The 21,530-nt window shown below is 37.5% G+C and overlaps 1 long non-coding RNA gene across 2 annotated transcripts in view; it reads right to left on the bottom strand.

Annotated features, from left to right (window-relative positions):
- The window catches only part of LOC112449117 (uncharacterized), a 146,003-nt gene extending 126,103 nt beyond the window's left edge, over positions 1–19,900 (bottom strand). For both annotated transcript variants that reach the window (XR_003037609.2, XR_009496653.1), the window contains exons 1-2: positions 19,825–19,900; positions 16,728–16,804 (exon numbers count right to left, since the gene is read on the bottom strand). This is a non-coding gene — a long non-coding RNA (uncharacterized lncRNA). The remainder of the gene's footprint in view (positions 1–16,727; positions 16,805–19,824) is intronic.
- Between the last annotated feature and the right edge of the window lie 1,630 nt (positions 19,901–21,530).

Raw genomic sequence — 21,530 nt, forward strand, 5'->3', positions numbered from 1 at the left:
TGGAGTTTCTCCAGGCAACCAAACTTGAATGGGTTGCCATGCCCTTCTCCAGGGGATCTTCCCAACTCAGGGATAAAACCTAGGTCTCCAGCATTGCAGAGGGATTCTTTACCGTCTGAGCCAAGGAAGCCCAAGAATACTGGAGTGGGTAGCCCATCCTTTCCTCAGGGGATCTTCCCAACCCAGGTTTCAAACCAGGGCTCTCCTGCATTGCAGGTGGATTCCTTACCAGCTGATCTACCAGAATTTAAGAGCTCAACAAATTAAAGCAATATACATATGTATGTGTATATATACATAAGATACTGTATATAAATCCCGTGGTAGCCACAAACCAAAAACCAGTAATAAACACACAGGCTAAAAAAAAGAAGAAAAGAATCCAAACATAACACTAAATAAATTCATCAAATAACAAAGGGAGTAAAAGAAACTAAAGAGACAAAAAATGAAATTCTAAAACAACCTGAAAATAATTAACAAAATCACAATAAGCATATACCTATAAATAATTGCTTAAAAAGTAAATAGATTTTAAATGTTCCAATTAGAAAACATGAAGTGGTGGAATGGACACAAATAGAGGAACCACATATATACTGCCTAAAAGAAACTCACTTTAGCTCAAAACTAACATAAGCTGCAGGTGAGGGGATGGAAAAAGACATTTCATGAAAATGCAAACAGATAGCTGGAGTAGTAGTATTTATATCCTACGAAGTAGACTTTGAATCAAAGACTATAACACAAAAGACAAAAGAAGACATTGCATAATGATAAAAGGATCGATTCAAGAAGAATATATAACAGCTGCAAATAAATATATACACACCCAACATAGGAGCACCTACATATTAACAAATATGAAGAAACACGAGGTATCAGAATAATAGTAGGGACTCAAATACCCCACTTACATCAATGGACAGTTCATCCAGATAGAAAATCAATAAGAAAACCCTGAACTTAATTGACTTGTTAGATTAGATAAGTTTATATACATAGAGTATTCCATTCAAAAGCAGCACAATAGCATAACATTCAAAGGTGTATGACCCATTCTCCAGGATAGAAAAAAACACAAAGTAAGTTTCAGTAAATTTAAAAAGTTTGATCATTTCAAGCATATTTTCCACCACAAATCTATGAAACTAGAAATCAAGTGAGTATGTGTGTGTGTATATATATATATAATCAAGTATATATTTAACACTGCAAAACAACACAAAAAAATGTGGAGGCTAAACAATATGGTGCTAAAAACCAATAGGTCAGTAGTGAAGGAAACAAAGGAAATTTAAAAATACCTAGAGGCAAATGAAAATGAAAACACAATGATCCAAAATCTATGAGTCACAGCAAAAGCAGTTCTAATAGGTGATCACAATAAAGTGAACCTCAATAAAGAAGAAAAAAAAATTCTTAAATAAACCACCTAAGCTTACACTGAAGAGAATTAGAAAAACATAAAAAGCCCTAAGAAAGCCTTCCTCAGCGATCAATGCAAAGAAATAGAGGAAAACAACAGAAAGGGAAAGACTAGAGATCTCTTCAAGAAAATTAGAGATACCAAGGGAACATTTCATGCAAAGATGGGCTCGATAAAGGACAGAAATGGTATGGACCTAACAGAAGCAGAAGATATCAAGAAGAGGTGGCAAGAATACACAGAAGAACTGTACAAAAAAGATCTTCAGGACCCAGATATCACAATGGTGTGATCACTGACCTACAGCCAGACATCCTGGAATGTGAAATCAAGTGGGCCTTAAAGAGCATCAATACAAACAAAGCTACTGGAGGTGATGGAATTCCAGTTGAGCTATTTCAATTCTTGGAAGATGATGTTGTAAAAGTGCTGCACTCAATATGCCAGCAACTTTGGAAAACTCAGCAGTGGCCACAGGACTGGAAAAGGTCAATTTTCATTCTAATCCCAAAGAAAGCCAATGCCAAAGAATGCTCAAACTACCACACAATTGCACTCATCTCACACGCTAGTAAAGTAATGCTCAAAATTCTCCAAGCCAGGCTTCAGCAATATGTGAACCGTGAACTTCCTGATGTTCAAGCTGGTTTTAGAAAAGGCAGAGGAACCAGAGACCAAATTGCCAACATCTGCTGGATCATGGGAAAAGCAAGAGACTTCCAGAAAAACATCTATTTCTGCTTTATTGATTATGCCAAAGACTTTGACTGTGTGGATCACAATAAACTGTGGAAAATTCTTTAAGAGATGGGAATACCAGACCACCTGACCTGCTTCTTGAGAAATTTGTATGCAGGTCAGGAAGCAACAGTTAGAACTGGACATGGAACAACAGACTGGTTCCAAATAGGAAAAGGAGTATGTCAAGGCTGTATATTATCACCCTGCTTATTTAACTTCTATGCAGAGTACATCATGAGAAATGCTGGACTGGAAGAAACGCAAGCTGGAATCAAGATTGCCGGGAGAAATATCAATAACCTCAGATATGCAGATGACACTACCCTTATGGCAGAAAGTGAAGAGGAACTCAAAAGCCTCTTGATGAAAGTGAAAGTGGAGAGTGGAAAAGTTGGCTTAAAGCTCAACATTCAGAAAACGAAGATCATGGCATCCGGTCCCATCACTTCATGGGAAATAGATGGGGAAACAGTGTCAGACTTTATTTTTTGGGTCTCCAAAATCACTGCAGATGGTGACTGCAGCCATGAAATTAAAAGACGCTTACTCTTTGGAAGAAAATTTATGTCCAACCTAGATAGCATATTCAAAAGCAGAAATATCACTTTGCCAACAGAAGTCCGTCTAGTCAAGGCTTTGGTTTTTCCTGTGGTCATGTATGGATGTGAGAGTTGGACTGTGAAGGCTGAGCGCTGAAGAATTGATGCTTTTGAACTGTGGTGTTGGAGAAGACTCTTGAGAGTCCTTTGGACTGCAAGGAGATCCAACCAGTCCCTTCTGAAGGAGATCAGCCATGGAATTTCTTTGTAAGGAATGATGCTAAAGCTAAAACTCCAGTACTTTGGCCACCTCATGCGAAGAGTTGACTCATTGGAAGACTCTGTTGCTGGGAGGGATTGGGGGCAGAAGGAGAAGGGGACGACAGAGGATGAGATGGCTGGATGGCATCACTGACTCGAAGGATGTGAGTCTGAGTGAACTCCAGGAGTTGGTGATGGACAGGGAGGCCTGGCGTGCTGCAATTCATGGGATCAAAGAGTCGGACACAACTGAGTGACTGAACTGAACTGAACTGAAGCTAGTAAAAGGTAAGATAAATATCAAAGTAGAGAAAATGAAATAGGTCTTTAAACTACAAAAGATAAATAAGACAAAGAGCTAGTTTTCTAAAAAGATACAAAATTGACATTCCATCAACTAGACTCATCAAGAAAAAGAGAGGATCAAAATATATAAAGTTAGAAACCAAAAAGGAATAGTTACAACTAATCAAAAATAAATCCAGATATTTAAACAACAGCAACACCATTGTTACAGAAATTAAAAATAACTTTGATGGACTCATCTGTTACCTGGGCACAGCCAAGGAATGAATCAGCAAGCTTGAAAACTGGGCAATATAGACTTTCCAAACTGAGATTCAAAGAGACAAAAATAATGGGAGAATTGAACAATGAAACCCAAGCACTATAAGACAATCGCAAGTTATATAATATATACTTAGTGAGGATATTAAACAAAGAAGAAAAAGAAAAGCAACAGAAACATTTGCAGTTACAACATCTAAAATCTTTTCAAAATGAGTAACAGTCACCAAACCATAAATCAAGATAGCTCAGAGAATACAAACCAGGAAAATATGAAGAAACCAATACCTAAGCATACAATATTCAAACTCCAAAAAGACAAAGGACAATATCTTGAGTGAAACTGGGGTTAAAAACCCCTTAACATGTATTTTAGGTAGAAACTAGGATAATAATCATATTGTTCATGGGGTTCTCAAGGCAAGAATACTGAAGTGGCTTCAGTCTAGTCAAAGCTATGTTTTTTCCAGTAGTCATGCATGGATGTGAGAGTTGAACTATAAAGAAGGCTGAGTGCCGAAGAAGCTTTTGAACTGTGGTGTTGGAGAAGACTCTTGAGAGTCCCTTGGACTGCAAGGAGATCCAACCAGTCCATCCTAAAGGAGATCAGTCCTGAGTATTCATTGAAAGGACTGATGCTGAAGCTGAAACTCCAATAATTTGGCTACCTGATGCAAAGAACTGACTTATTTGAAAAGACCCTGATGCTAGGAAAGATTCAGGGCAGGAGGAGAAGGGGATGACAAAGGATGAGATGGTTGAATGCCATCGGAGTTTGAGTAAACTCCGGGAGGTGTTGACTGATAGGGAGGCTTGGCATGCTGCAGTCCATGCAGTTGCAGAGTCAGGCACAACTGAGTGACTAAACAACAACAAATCCTTCAAAAGAGGAGACATACTTTCATAGACAAATATTGAAGGAATTTATGGCCAGTAGACTTACCTTACTAGAAATGTTAAGAGAAATTCTTCAGAGAGAAGGAAAATTACATAGCATAAGTACATAGCATACACATTGGATATACACAAAGAGGAAGTACCTCAAAGAATAAGCAAAGGTGAAATAAAACATGTTTTTTTTCTCATTTTTATTAACCTAATAGAAAAAAAAAAGTGTTCAAAGTAACAATAGCAACAATGTACTGAGTGATTAAGAAATAATAAATACTAAATATAACAAATGACAACACTGTTACAAAAGATGTATGTGTGTGCTAAGTCGCTTGTTATAATAGATAGGAGGGAGGAATTGGAAATAATCTGTCATAAATTAGTGCTACTCTCCATGTAATATGTTAGAGTGTTATTTGAAAGTGGATTTAAATTAGTTGTAAATCAGATCAGATCAGATCAGTCGCTCAGTCATGTTATTGCAAATCTAGGGTAACTACTAAAGACAATAAAATGGAAGTAAAATTAGCATGCTAAGAGGGGATAAATGGAATCATATATAATGCCCACTTGAAATAAAAATATTAAGTTTTTATTAAAATCAAAACTCCTCTGTGAAAGACTAAGATGTTAAGAGCATTGTGATAAATTACTTAATGGGAGAAAATATTTAAGAAACAAAGATGTGATAAAGGTCTATATACAAATATACAAATAATCCTTAAAAAGCAAAAAGAAAAGAAAGAAAAAAACAATTTAATTCAAAAATGAGCAAAATATATAAGGAGACTTCATATCAAAGAAGATAAATTAGTGAAAATTAGCATATAAAGTGATGCACAACTTCATGGCACTAGGAAGTTGCAAAAATGAGATAATATTGTACACCTATTTGAACATCTTATATAGGAAAACCTGACAATATAAGGTGCTGGAGAGTATATCATGGAATTCCATTATGCCTTCGATGCTGGTAGAAATTCAAAATGATGCAGTTGTTTTGCAAGTGTTCAAAAGTCTCTAAAAATCTAGACATAGTCCTTCCATATGATCTAGCAAATCTCCTCTTAGGTATTTACCCAATTCTGTTGATAACTTATTTCTACACAAAAATCTCAGGCTTCCTTAGTGGTTCAGCAGTAAAAAAATCCACTTGCCAATGCAAGAGATGCAGGCTCAATCCCTGGGTCAGGAAGATCACTGGAGAAGAAACTGACAACCCACTACAATATTCTCACCTGGGATATCTCACACATAGGTGGGTCACAAAGAGCAGGACACGACTTAGCAACTAAACAACAACATACAAAAACTTACACACAGACATTTACGGCAGTTTTATTTATAATTGCCAACTAGAAGCAACCAAGCTGCTCATCAATAGGTAAATAGATTAACTCTGGTATATTGTATGTATGAAAAATGAAATATTATTCAGCAATAAAAAGAAATAAGCCACGAAAAGCCATGAAAAGCAGAATTAAACACTCAAATGCTCAGTCCCACAGTCACGCCTGACTCTTTTCCAATCCCATTGATTGTAGCCTGCTAGGCTCTTTTGTCTATTGAGTTTTCCAGGCAAAAATGCTGGAGCTGGGTGCCATTTCCTTCTCCAGGGATCTCCCTGACCCAGGGGTTGAACCCATGTCTCTTGTGTGTCCTGCATTGGCAGGCGGGTTCTTTACCACTACCGCCACCTGGGAACCCAGACACTCATGTGTACATGGCTAACTGAAACAAGCTAGTCTGACAAGGCCATCAACTGTGTGATTCCAGCTGTATGTATCACATTCTGGAAAGGAGAAAACTGTGAAGACAGTACAAATATCCATGATTACTAAGGGGTTGGGTTGAAGGAGGAAGGAGAGAGAATAGATAAAGAGGAAATGTTTAGATTATACAGAATTGTAAAACTATTCTGTATCACACTGTAATGATGTGTATATAACAGTATGCAGTTATCAAGACCTATCAGATCAGATCAGATCAGATCAGCCGCTCAGTCGTGTCCGACTCTTTGCGACCCCATGAATCGCAGCACGCCAGGCCTCCCTGTCCATCACCAACTCCCAGAGTTCACTGAGACTCACGTTCATCAAGTCAGTGATGCCATGCAGCCATCTCATCCTCTGTCATCCCCTTCTCCTCTTGCCCCCAATCCCTCCCAGCATCAGAGTCTTTTCCAATGAGTCAACTCTTCGCATCAGGTGGCCAAAGGACTGGAGTTTCAGCTTTAGCATCATTCCTTCCAAAGAAATCCCAGGGCTGATCTCCTTCAGAATGGACTGGTTGGATCTCCTTGCAGTCCAAGGGACTCTCAAGAGTCTTCTCCAACACCACACTTCAAAAGCATCAATTCTTTGGCGCTCAGCCTTCTTCACAGTGCAACTCTTATATCGATACATGACCACAGGAAAAACCATAGCCTTGACTAGACGGACCTTTGTTGGCAAAGTAATGTCTCTGCTTTTGAATATGCTATCTAGGTTGGTCATAACTTTCCTTCTAAGGAGTAAGCGTCTTTTAATTTCATGGCTGCAGTCACCATCTGTAGTGATTTTGGAGCCCAAAAAAATAAAGTCTGACACTGTTTCCACTGTTTCCCCATCTATTTCCCATGAAGTGATGGGACCAGATGCCATGATCTTCGTTTTCTGAATGTTGAGCTTTAAGCCAACTTTTTCACTCTCCTCTTTCACTTTCATCAAGAGGCTTTTTAGTTCCTCTTCACTTTCTGCCATAAGGTTGGTGTCATCTGCATATCTGAGGTTATTGATATTTCTCCTGGCAATCTTGATTCCAGCTTGTGTTTCTTCCAGTCCAGCGTTTCTCATGACGTACTCTGCATAGAAGTTAAATAAGCAGGGTGACGATATACAACCTTGACGTACTTCTTTTCCTATTTGGAACCAGTCTGTTGTTCCATTTCCAGTTCTAGCTGCTGCTTCCTGACCTGCATACAAATTTCTCAAGAGGCAGATCAAACAGAGTGAAACAATGTAAATTATATACTTTAGTTACTCTTAATTTCCAATATTCATTAATCCATTTTAACAAGTTATATTACTTCTAGATATTAATAATTGGGGAAACAAGGTGTGAAAATGGGAGATGAGGTGTATGGGAACTTTGTGTACTATCTTCTTAGTTTTTCATTAAATTTTAAAAATAAAATGTCTAAAAATAAAACAAGTAACAAATCAAGCTTGTTATCTATAAAGAAATGGTCAATGGGCATAAAATAACTTTTTAAAAAAGCAAATGAAAATTCTTATAATAAGAATGACCAATGATTTCATTTTATGAAAAGATAAAATTCAATTTTAAGGATTATTTCTGCCATGAACCTTTTCCAGATTTTTAACAACTTTTATTTTCCTTCTGTCTGACCCTAGATCTTGGTGGCTGTGACTTCCTTACAGTCTAGTACATCAGGGTTGATAATCTGTATACTTGCATGAGTTGAATACTATTCTTTACATTTGGATGTATGTATTCTATGTTTCTAATTTATACTCCAGAAAATTGGAAGCTGTTAGTAAGACTGTGTCTTTACCACCTCAGTAATGTCAACTCTTGCTGAAATAATGCCTTTGGTTAATTGGCTGTCTCTTCATTGATCAGTTATTGTAATGTTTGGGTCATCCTTTCCTGAGGAAATTATGACTTGTAGATCCCTATCATTCACTTCCATAAGAGGGAGTTTTATACATCAAAGGGAAGTTATCAGTATAGTAGTGAGGAGTACAGGTTTTGGAACCAGACCATCTGCTTTACCTCTTGCTCCCACTGGTTTTATATGTGGGACTTTGAACAAGGAACTGCATTCCTCCAAGCGTATCTGTGTCATCTGAGGATAAGAATTAGTGATAGACAAGGCAATATTATTGTGAACTGATGTCCACCATAGTATACCCTGCTAACACCTCGGTCTCTCTAGGTGTCATTTCCTTTGATAAAGGAAATATTATATTTTTAAATTTAAAATATAATGAGTACTTCTTAAATTAGATTAACTCTTAGATGAGATATGCCTTACTATTTTTGAAAGTTCTCGTAAGTTCATACATTCATTCAAAGTAAAATCTGTTGATATTAATTTCCATGCCCTATTTAAAAAATAATGAATTAGGATTATATTTTTACATATTCACTAAATTTCTTCATTTTATATCTTAGAGTTTTAAAGCATCATCATTTAAAACTCTCACATAGCAAATAAAAATATAAGGTTTAATTATAAAAATAATAATCCTCAATTCCTATTACAATCTATAGATAATTAACACTTCAATGCCTATTGTCTCTATAATTTTTAACAAAGGGTTATTAAGATAAGATGGAAAATTGAACAGTTTATTCTAAAAAATGAAACTCTTAAAAATGCCTTTTTATTATTAATTATTTCATAGTAACAAGAGACATTTTTACCTTTTAGTTTATAAGAATAAAGAGAAAGTGGAGATACCACAAAAATTATTTGTGTTTTCACTAAAATGAGAAATCATATCAAATTTTGAAACACTTATCTCAAGTAAAATATGGAAAGCTACAAGAGATAATGAATAGTAAGAGTAGTATAAATCATTTATGCCCCAAAGTAGTATAAAACCTAAAAATATACTGTGATGATTTTGTCTGGAACATTATATTTATATACTTTTCAGTTTATTTTATGCATAATATTAAATATTTTCTTCAAAGGTAAAGAAGAATAAAAAGAGTAATCATGATTTTTGTGAGATAAATAATAAAGCATTATTAAAAACTAAAGTTATTGTGAATTATGTCTTAACTTATAAAATGTATTACTTTGCTAATAATGACATTATTTAAGAATAACAGAGCTGATAATTTTGAGGGATGGAGTGTGAATATGTTTTCACTAAAATTAAAGAGATTTTCAATATATAAATACAAATTAAGACTTTTCCTGCTTTCAGTATTTGAATTTAGACATATGTAGGTTTTTAATTCTAGTTATTTTAATCTAGCAAGAGATATTCACAGTATATATGAAATGTTCAATCCTTTCCAAGTGACATAAATTCATAAGAGAAATACACACACATATCAATTAAAGGTTTATTATACACCAGAATCTACATCCACTGATTCTCCGTCCAGAAGTATAAAGAAAATGTAACATATTTTTTTCCATAATCAACTGTAGTCCTTTTGAGGTTCTCATCTTATTTATTAGTATCGAACTAAAATGCTAAATTGAGATCAATCCAGTAATCACATTTCAACTTTAATAATCTCTTCTCCTTGAGTAATCCAGCTTCATTTATTTAAATCTCCAGGCTTTCCGGCATCCTCCCCTTTCTCTTTCTTCCTGACAATGATATATGTGGAAGGAGGGCTTGCACAACCTCCAAGGCGGGGTGGTGGCAAAAAAGTGACTATCATTTTAGATTTCACATTGGATGTTAGCATTGTGTTTCAATTCCTGTGGTATCTGCAGCAATAGTCTTTTCACCTGCTACTGCTTATTCTCCTGAAATTGATGGTTTAGAACAGGGGCCAACCCCTGAGCCATGGACAGGTACTGGCCTATGGCCTGTTCAGAGCAAGGCCACACAGGAGAAGGTGAGAGGCAGGCAAGTGAACAAAGCTTCATTTGTATTTGCAGCTGCTCCCCATTGCTCGCATTACCACTTAAACTTCTCCTCCTGACAGATCAATGTGGTGTTAGATTTTCAGAGGAGCATGAACCCTACTATGAACTGCACATGCAAGGGATCTAGAATCTAATGCCTGCTGATCTGAGACAAAACTGAGATGGTGATGTTAACACTTGGAAGCTTCTGCAAATACAGATTATCATTAGCGAAGAGGTTTGACTGCACAGAGACCATAATAAATCAATTGCTTGCGTACTCATCTTAAAAGTTTATCAGTGAGTGACATGTGACAATTAAGGGGCATCTGGTGGCAGGTTTTAAATCAGAATCCAGCACTTAATTTAGTCTTAGAGTGGCCCACACGTTATTTTATTTACCACTTTCATACATGGCTCATTCTCAAACTATGCACTTATTGCAGTCACAGTTTTGGTAGGCTCTCAAGCTAACGGTAGCTAAAGTGAGTAAAAAATAAATATCATTAGAGAGCTTCTTTGAAAAAGGGGAAAGACCAAAGGATAAGACATTGGAAAAAAAAGTTGCATTTAAAAGAAAATACCAAAGACCTACTTAAATTATGGGTTTATTGCAACAAGTGTGTCACATTCCCCAAGCCTGCTTTGTATAATATATGGCAACTGTTTGTGGGTATCCAACAAAGCCATGTAAGCTTCAAAACTGTTTTGCCATATGGGGACCAAGCATCCTGCATTAAAAGACAAGCCTTTGGAATTTTCCAGAAGAATAAATGTGAATAAGGAGAACAGAAGCAATTTTGGGGCTCCAAAATCACTGCAGATGGTGACTGCAGCCATTAAATTAAAAGATGCATGCTCCTTGGAAGAAAAGTTATGACCAGCCTAGATAGTATATTAAAAAACAGAGACATCACTTTGCCGACAAAGGTCCGTCTAGTCAAAGATATGGTTTTTTTTGTCGTCATTTATGGGTGTGAGTGTTGGACCATATACAAAGCTGAGCGCCAAAGAATTGATGATGCTTTTGAACTGTGGTGTTGGAGAAGACTCCTGAGAGTCCCTTGGATTGATTGGGCCAGTAAATCCTAAAGGAAATCAGTCCTGAATATTCACTGGAAGGACTGATGTTGAAGCTGAAACTTCAATACTTTGGCCACCTGATATGAAGAACTGAGTCATTGGGAGAGATTGAAAGTAGGAGGAGAAGGGGACGACAGAGGATGAGATGGCTGGTTGGCATCACTGACTCAATGGACATGAGTTTGAGTAAGCTCCTGGAGTTGGTGATGGACAGGAAGTGTGGCGTGCTGCAGTTTATGGGGTAGCAAAGAGTCAGACACGACTGAGCAACTGAAATGAACTGAACTGAACGGAATCACTTTTATCAGATGTGTCTGTACTGAGAGCATCATTCTTAGTGACTAACAAAAAGCACTCAATATGCCAGCAAATTTGGAAAACTCAGCAGTGGCCACAGGACTGGAAAAGGTCAGTTTTCATTCCAAATGCTCAAACTACCGCACAATTGCACTCATCTCACACGCTAGTAAAGTAATGCTCAAAATTCTCTAAGCCAGGCTTCAGCAATACATGAACTGTGAACTTCCTGATGTTCAAGCTGGTTTTAGAAAAGGCAGAGGAACCAGAGATCAAATTGCCAACATCCACTGGATCATGGAAAAAGCAAGAGAGTTCGAGAAAAACATCTATTTCTGCTTTATTGACTATGTCAAAGCCTTTGACTGTGTGGATCACAATAAACTGTGGCAAATTCTGAAAGAGATGGGAATACCAGACCACCTGACCTGCCTCTTGAGAAATCTGTATGTAGGTCAGGAAGCAGCAGCTAGAACTGGAAATGGAACAACAGACTGGTTCCAAATAGGAAAAGAAGTACGTCAAGGTTGTATATCGTCACCCTGCTTATTTAACTTCTATGCAGAGTACGTCATGAGAAACGCTGGACTGGAAGAAACACAAGCTGGAATCAAGATTGCCAGGAGAAATATCAATAACCTCAGATATGCAGATGACACCACTCTTATGGCAGAAAGTGAAGAGGAACTAAAAAGCCTCTTGATGAAAATGAAAGAGGAGAGTGAAAAAGTTGGCTTAAAGCTCAACATTCAGAAAACGAAGATCATGGCATCTGGTCCCATCACTTCATGGGAAATAGATGGGGAAACAGTGTCAGACTTTATTTTTCTGGGCTCCAAAATCACTGCAGATGGTGACAGCAGCCATGAAATTAAAAGACGGTTACTCCTTGGAAGGAAAGTTATGACCAACCTAGATAGCATATTCAAAAGCAGAGACATCACTTTGCCAACAAAGGTCCGTCTAGTCAAGGCGATGGCTTTTCCTGTGGTCGTGTATGGATGTGAGAGTTGGACTGTGAAGAAGGCTGAGCACCGAAGAATTGATGCTTTTGAACTGTGGTGTTGGAGAAGACTCTTGAGAGTCCCTTGGACTGCAAGGAGATCCAACCAGTCCATTCTGAAGGAGATCAGCCCTGAGATTTCTTTGGAAGGAATGATGCTAAAGCTGAAACTCCAGTCCTTTGGCCACCTCATGCGAAGAGTTGACTCATTGGAAAAGACTCTGATGCTGGGAGGGATTGGGGGCAGGAGGAGAAGAGGATGACAGAGGATGAGATGGCTGGATGGCATCACTGACTCGATGGACGTGAGTCTCAGTGAACTCCGGGAGTTGGTGATGGACAGGGAGGCCTGGTGTGTTGTGATTTATGGGGTCGCAAAGAGTCGGACATGACGGAGTGACTGAACTGAACTGAACTGAACCACAGTGCTAAAGCTAAGAATCCCTTTACTGTCAGTGATGTATAGCTGACTGATGCTAATGACATTCATCATAAACTTGTAGGAGTAGGAGAGGCTACGGTTGAAAAGGTGGCATGAGTTCCTCTTTTGATTAGCACCATAATTAGTCAAATTGATTAAATAACAGAGGATACTGAGCCACAATTATTATACAGGATTAATGAGTTACTGTGGTCTGCACTCCAGGTTGACAAGTCTACGGATGTTGACAACAAGGAAACAATGCTTATTTTTGTGAGATATATTTTTCAGGAAGATGTGCTTGAGGGTATGTTATGTGCAGTCTTGTTAACCAACACCACAGCTGCAGAACCATCTAAGCCTTTGAATGATTACATACCAGGAAAATGAGACTGGTCATTTTGTGGTAGTGTATGTATAGACAGAGCAGCTGCCACGACTGGATGGCTTTCGGGTGTCCCTGCTTGGGTAGAAGAGGAAGCTTCTGAATGTGAGTCTATGCACTGTTATCCATAGAGAAATGCTGGCTAGCCTAAAAATGTCACCCGAATTTAACAGTGTTTTGAAGGATATGATTGATTAAAATTGTTGTGGGGAAGAGTCAATTCTGACTCAATATTGAGTCTATTTGTTTAACTTTAACCTTTCTTTCCCACTGCTTTTGTTTACTAGAAGAATACTGTTTATACATAAAGGCCTGCCTCAGGGAACTCTGACCCTCTGTCAGAGTATTAAACTGAAGTGTCTTTATTCAGAACCCTATCCACCTGTGGATGGCAGGAAGGAAGAAATTAACAAATCCCCTTCCCAAGGTTTGCTATTTTTTATTTGTTTTGCTTTACTTCCTTACCTCTCCCCATCTTTGTTCTGTAAAAGAACCTGACATCCAGAGACCCAGGGAAGATTATTATTTTGAGACATTTGTCTGCCATCTTCTTGGTCAGCTGGCTTTCTGAATAAAGTTATATTCCTTGCCTCAACAGCTCATTCCTCAGATTTATTGGCCTGTCATGCAGCAAGCAGGGCAAGTTTGGACTTGGTAACAAAATGATCAACCATATTAAAGTACCTATCCTTAACTCATGTCTGTTTGTGCAGTTTTGTGAGGAGACAGATGCAGAGCACACATATGTTCTCTTATACATGGAAATGAGACGGTTTTCTAAATGTAGGTCACTGGCCAGAGTTTTTGAGTTACAAGGGACGCTCCAGAGATTTCTTAAAAAAAAAAAAAAAAAAGTCACCACTAGCAGGGCATTTCAGACACACAGAATGAGTTGCAAAACTTTGTTACTGTTACTTGCAACAAACTCAATCTGTCACTTCAGGAAAGAATAACAACTGTGTTCAAGTCAGTGGATGAAGTCCCTGCATTCAAAGTCAAATTGGAATTATGGGGATGATGAGTGAACACTTGGATTTTTGGCATGTTTTAAACATTAGCAGGGGTTTGAAAGATACTGATCCAGAGCCTACTTTCTCCTAGCTGGTGCATAATCATCTATCTCAGCTTTCAAAAGAGTTTGAGCATTACTTCTTAACTACAAAAGGCACCCAAACTTGGAAGCAAGGGATTCTTGAGACATTTGTGAATAAGCTAGGTGAATCCACTTTTAACTGTGCTAGAATGGGATCAATTACTTGAGATGACAAGTGATGGTGGCCTTAAAAGTGTATTTGAGACAGCTCCAAATCTCCACATATTCTGGATTAAAATAAAAGCTGAATATCCTGAGACTGTCACAAAATCACTGAAAAGCCCACTTCCATTTCCAACATCCTATATTTGTGAAGCAGGGTTTTCTGCAGTGACAGCAACCAAAACAAGATTATGGAGTCGACTGGACACAAGCAACATAGTTTGTGTGTCAGTGTCTCCCATCACTCCCAGATGGGACTGTCTAGTTGCAAGAAAACAAGTTCAGGGCTCCCACTGATTCTGCACTGTGGTGAGTTGTGTAATTATTTCATTATGTATCACAATGTACTCTTAATAAAATAAAGCACACAATAAATGTAATACATTTGGGTCATCCCCAAACCATCCTGTCCCCTGGTCTGTGGAAAAAGTGTCTTCCACAAACCCAGGCCCTGGTTCCAAAAAGTTTGGGGACTGCTGGTTTCGAAGTTCTGGATGGCTGGTTTTATGTTGGCTCTGTTCTCCCTCAACTCAGTTGGGTCAAATGATTTTCCCTGAGACTCCACTGGAGCTATTGTTGGAGTTTCTACAGCTTGGAAATATAAATCACATTTTTCCACTCCTTCTCATTTTCCTGGCTTGCCCTGAATACTGTGACTACTTCACCACTTTGATACCCACTGGAAAGGTCCTCAGCAACCAACTGTCACATAACCTCCTTGAGAGCAGATGGCAATTCTGGATTCTAGTTGTTTGCTGCATACCCCACTGGACTGTTACCAACAACAATTAAATGTGTGCCCTCCTTTCATGTGTGAACTAGAACATATTCAGGTATTCTGGGATTTTACAGCATCAGTATTATCTGTTATATGAACCCAAGCTTTCCTGTTGTCTTCTCTTGTTAAGAAATGTAAATATGCTTGGCTCTAATGAAGCTATTTTCATCGAGAGCAATTTTGGGCCTGTTCAGGAGTGAATTTATTTGGGGAGCAAAAGGATGGGAAGCCTTCTGCAATCAACTTGGGAACTTAGGTAAGGCTTCCTGGAAGAGGTGGTTCTTGAGTTTTCTGAAAGTTGAAAGAAAATTAGCCAAGTGAAGAGGAGGGGAGAAGTTTTCCAGAAGAGAACAAAACTAGTGAAGTTGAAAAATTAAAGGCGCAATTAGAAGAGGCATGAGAGCCACAAACTTCAATGTTTGGAATGATTAAATGGGTGCCATGACATGGTGGGAAGGGAAATAGACAGACCACTATTCTGAGTTTCCTATCTAGGAAAAGGGAGTTGAAATCTATCCTTGAAGGTAATACAGAGACACTCATGAGTTCTAAGCAACAAGGTGACATAGCCAGATTCCTGATGTCCTTTATAATATGAACATGGTGGGCTGTTAATAAGGCACCTTATCATACTGGCACTCCCTGTACCTGTCTCAATGTTAGAAAACAGAAGAATAAAGATAGCCTTATCCCACAGAATTGTAGAATAAAGTTCCTACCTACATTGGAAAGTCCATGCTGTGTATGATACAAAACCAGAAGCCAAGAGTTGCCAGCTAGAGGTAAATTCAGACCATAAATATTCTCTTCTACTGAATTTATTCTCATCCCAAACTTATTTTTATACATTTCTTAAGATCTTACACTTTTTTGCCTAGAATCACTCTCAACATTTTAACCACTTCTCTCCAGAAAGTATACAGAATGAGAGGATCGCAAACCATATCTGAACATGGTACCATCTGTTTCTGTTTTCCTAAAGCATTCCATAATAGGCTGGATCAGAAAGGACAGATACTTGGCAGAGCCTATGACATGAACTTTCACTAAGTGATTTTGTCTATTTCTGCTGAACTAATGTTAAAGCCAAAGCTTTTCTAGTGATTGGACAAAATGGCATCATAAGCAGTAGAACATTATGCCACAAAGACAGTTACACTAACAAATCAGGACTTTAAAGCTGTACAGTTGCACTGTTTTTAAATGCCATATCTATTGTTGATTCTACCACAGAAGAAAAAGACATTTTTCTATAGAAAAGATGTTTTCTATAGAAGAAAAGACATTGTATAAGCTATTTTTAAAATGATATGATCAAGTACACCAGACTTATTTACTATATTTTCACTGACATTCAAGGAAATATAACATTTAGGAAACAATTATCTTTCTCAGGAAACATGGGTTAAAATTCTGATCTCAATGTAAAAATTAAAATTAGTCTTTAAAATACAAATGTTTAACTTCTGCTATACCTATCTTTCCACTTTTCACATCCTCAGCATCACAGATGTCTTAAGATGTCCAAAAAGGTAACACTTCCTGGGAAAATCTAAGAAAAAAGAGAGAAAAATAAATCATAATCACATATTTTAAAAAATATTACCCTATGAAAATTTCAAACTATTTTGTTATTAAATTCCTTATGTACTGATATTTGTCTACATTTTAAATGTATAGCTAACAAATGGAATTAGTATAATAGAAAATGAAACAATCATTGCTAAAATCACTTAAAGCTTGAATCTAAAAATTGTACTTTATTTTATGCATCTGTTGCTTCAGAATAAGAATGAAACTAAATTAAAGTATTTATATACTGAGTATTTTTCAAAATTAAGCTGAAATATTACTATTTATAATAGAATTAGTACTCAAAAAGAACTGAAATTGCTTCTAAATATAACTGTATTGTTCTATAAATATCTACTACTGTTCACTTCTTACTGATTGATTGATTCCTTGTAATATATACAAAAGTTTTTGGTTAGGTATAAGAAAAAAATTTGAATCTCTAGGGAAAGACAGCAAAAAGAGATTGAATTTAAACCCTACAATAAAAATACAGAGTTTTATGTGACATAATAAAGGCAGGCATTATTTCATCAAGAATAGAAAATTATTCTTATAATTGAGTTATCATCTAAACATTTGCTTTCACAAATATGCAATATCACACACATATGCACAAGTACACACAAACACAAAAGTTTATTTCTATGATTATTTGTCTATATAATTGTTAAAACTTAGAACAGTCTTCCCCTTAACTAAAGCTCAACATTCAGAAAACGAAGATCATGGCATCCCGTCCCAACTTCATGGGAAATAGATGCGGAAACAGTGTCAGACTTTATTTTTCTGGGCTCCAAAATCACTCCAGATGGTGACTGCAGCCGTGAAATTAAAAGATGCTTACTCCTTGGAAGGAAAGTTATGACCAACCTAGATAGCATATTCAAAAGCAGAGACATCACTTGGCCAACAAAGGTTCGTCTAGTCAAGGCTATGGTTTTTCCTGTGGTCATGTATGGATGTGAGAGTTGGCCTGTGAAGAAGACTGAGCACCAAAGAATTGATGCTTTTGAACTATGGTGTTGGAGAAGACTCTTGAGAGTCCCTTGGACTGCAAGAAGATCCAACCAGTCCATTCTGAAGGAGATCAGCCCTGGGATTTCTTTGGAAGGACTGATGCTAAAGCTGAAACTCCAGTCCTTTGGCCACCTCATGCGAAGAGTTGACTCATTGGAAAAGACTCTGATGCTGGGAGGGATTGGGGGCAGGAGGAGAAGGGGACGACAGAGGATGAGATGGCTGGATGGCATCACTGACTCGATGGACGTGAGTCTCAGTGAACTCCGGGAGTTGGTGATGGACAGGGAGGCCTGGCGTGCTGCAATTCATGGAGTCGCAAGGAGTCGGACATGACTGAGCGACTGATCTGATCTGATCTGATCTGATACATTTTCCTTTCCTTCAAATTTCTAAAATGTTATAATACATAATCTTTTTACATGTATAATACAAATAACCCCAAAGTACTTAAATTGCTCTTTATGTGTATATATTCTCAATAAATACTAAGATTTTTGTAGTCAGTTGCTCAGTCATGTCCAACTTTTTGTGACCCCATGAACTGCAGCATGCCAGGCTTCCCTATTCTTCATTATTTCCCAGAGTTTGCTCAAATGCATATCCATTGAGCCCGTGATACCATCCAACCATCTCATCCTCTGTCGCTCCCTTCTGCTTCTGCCCTCAATCTTCTCCAGCATCAGGGTCTTTTCTAATTAGTTGGCTTTTCTCATCAGGTGGCCAAAGTATTGGAGCTTCATCTTCAGCATCAGTTCTTCCAATGAATATTCAGGGTTAATTTTCTAGAAGATTGACTGGTTTGATCTCTTTGCTGTCCAAGGGACTCTCAAGAGTCTTCTCAAGCACCAAAGGTCGAAGCATCAATTCTTTGGTGCTCAGCCTTCTTTACGGTCCAACTCTCACACCCCTACCTACTGAAAAAACAAGTACTACTGGATAAACCATGACTTGGACTATATATGGACCTTTGTTGATAAGATATTAAAAACAATATAATATAATTTGATGGAAAGCAATATCATATAATACAAAGATTTATAAAATAACATTTAGGTCATAAATCTATTCAGTATGTTTTGTTTATTTTTACATTTATTCTCATTCTAAATTCATGTTTGCTCAGGCTTAATCTTTATTTTCAAATTCTTGGAGGATATGATATTGGGGGAAGGGGGCAACAGAGGATGAGATGGTTGGATGGCATCACCAACTCAATGAAAATGAGTTTTAGCAGACTCTGGGAAATGTTGAAGGACGGGGAAGCCTGGCCTGCTGCAGTCCATGGGGTTGCAAAAAGTCAGACACGACTGAGCAACTGAATAAAAACAATGGTATTGTCCATGTAGTAATAACACCTTTTATTTAAAGCATTAAACTAAGAAGATAAATCAAGATCATACTTTAAGTTCTTGAAATTGTTAAATGGCAGTGGAGGGGGAAGAAAAGAGCTCAATAGAAGGAACATACATGGGAAAAATCTTAACTGTTAAGTATACACGAGAATTATAGGTGTTTTTAAAGCAGGAAAAATATAATAGAGACTACATTCTTAGAAACAGAAGAGTAAACATTTAAAAGAAAAGTATTAAATTAAAAATATTAAAAGTATTAATAGTATACTCAGCAACAGATATTTCATAGCAGTTAAACATACTTGTCTAATCCAGTGTTTCTAAAAGCAAGAATTACATCTGTCACCAAAGACCTAGACATGAACATTTCTTGTCTTAGATCAAACCAATAAACAGAAATCTTTTAGTATTAGACTTGATGATATGCCACCTAAACACTGTAGGTTATCATAACACATATTAAACTTAGAGATTTCTTGGGATTGTATACTTAGAAGTTATTTCAGGAACACTTAAGTATTGGATACCTATTATATCTGTGACAGGCATTGTTGCTGGGACATACGAATGGAAAACACAAGTGCATTCATACATACACACACACCTATGTCCTAGTGAAGCTTACATTTTAGAAGAAAAGAATCATATACAGAAAGAAGATAGATAAAGCCATGGTGTGTTTGAGATCATCAAGACAGAATCAAATTAGATAGGCAAGATGCTGGACAAGAGAAACCATGGAAACACTGTGTGTAGTGTGATGTAATAAAAGACACTGAACAAGACAGAAGAGGTAATCAGAGAGCAAGAGGAAATAAAAAAGACGGCCATGCCATAAGATTAAAAGGAGGAAAAGTTCAGACAAAAATGTGATATACTGGTCAATCTTACCAAAAGCTGTAGATATGTCAAAGTAGACAAAGACTGAAAAAGATCATTGATAATAGCAGAATATGAGAGATAGGGAATGATAATGCAGGCTAATGAGGAATTTATTTTTCCTAGAATCTTGATAGCAAGTCATTCTACACGAGAGAAGCAAATTATACTTGAATGATGATAAGCACAGGTATGTTACAAAACTGGATCATCGTATGGGGAAAATGAGTAAATACATGAATCAAATATTACCCTAAAGAATACATTTAAAAAGCTCAGTCAGTCAGTTCAGTCACTCAGTATATCCGAATATTTGTGACCATATTGACTGCAAACATCAGGCTTCCTTGTCCATCACCAACTCCTGGAGCTTACACAAACTCATGTTCATCAAGTCAGTGATGCCATCCAACCATCTCATCCTCTGCCCTTCCCTTCTCTTCCTGCCTTCAAATTTCCCAGCATTGAGGTATTTTCCAATGAGTCAGTTGTTAGCATCAGGTGGTCAAAGTATTGGAGTTTCAGCATCAGTCCTTCCAGTGAATATTGAGGACTGATTTCCTTTTGGGCTGATTGGTTTGATCTCTTGGCAGTCCAAGGGACTCTCAAGAGTCTTCTCCAACACCACAGTTCAAAAACATCAATTCTTTGCACTCAGCTTTCTTTATAGTCCAACCCTCACAACCATACATGACTACTGGGAAAATATAGCTTTGATCAGATGGACCATTTTTGGCAAAGTATTGTCTCTGCTTTTTAATATGCCATCTAGGCTCTCATAGCTTTTCTTTCAAGGAGCAAGCATCTTTTAATTTCATGGCTGCAGTCACCATCTGCAGTGATTATGGAGCCCAAGAAAATAAAATCTTACACTGTTTCCATTGTTTCCCCATCCATTTGCCATGAAATGATGGGACCAGATGCCATTTTACTTTTGTGAACATTGAGTTTTAAGGCAGCTTTTCACTCTCCACTTTCACTTTCATCAAGAGGTTCTTTAGTTCTTCACTTTCTACCATAATGGTGGTGTCATTTGCATATCTGAGGTTATTGATATTTCTCTGGACAATCTTGATTCCAGCTTCTGCTTCATCCAGCATGGCATTTTGCATGATGTAGTCTTTTTTTTTTTTTAATTTAAATTTATTTATTTGGGGGCTAATTACTTTACAATATCGTATTGGTTTTGCCATACATCAACATGAATCTGCCACGGGTGTACACGTGCTCCCCATCCTGAACACCTCTCCCACCTCCCTCCCCGTACCATACCTCTGGGTCATCCCAGTGCACAAGCCCCAAGCATCCTGTGATGTAGTCTTTATATAAGTTACATAAGCAGGGTGACAATATACAGCCTTGGCTACTTCTTTTCCAATTTGGAAACAGTCTGTTGTTTCATGTCCAGCTCTAGCTGTTGCTTCTTGACCTGCATACAGATTTCTCAGGAGG

This window comes from Bos taurus, chromosome 12, assembly GCF_002263795.3.
Source record: "Bos taurus isolate L1 Dominette 01449 registration number 42190680 breed Hereford chromosome 12, ARS-UCD2.0, whole genome shotgun sequence".
NCBI lineage: Eukaryota > Metazoa > Chordata > Mammalia > Artiodactyla > Bovidae > Bos > Bos taurus.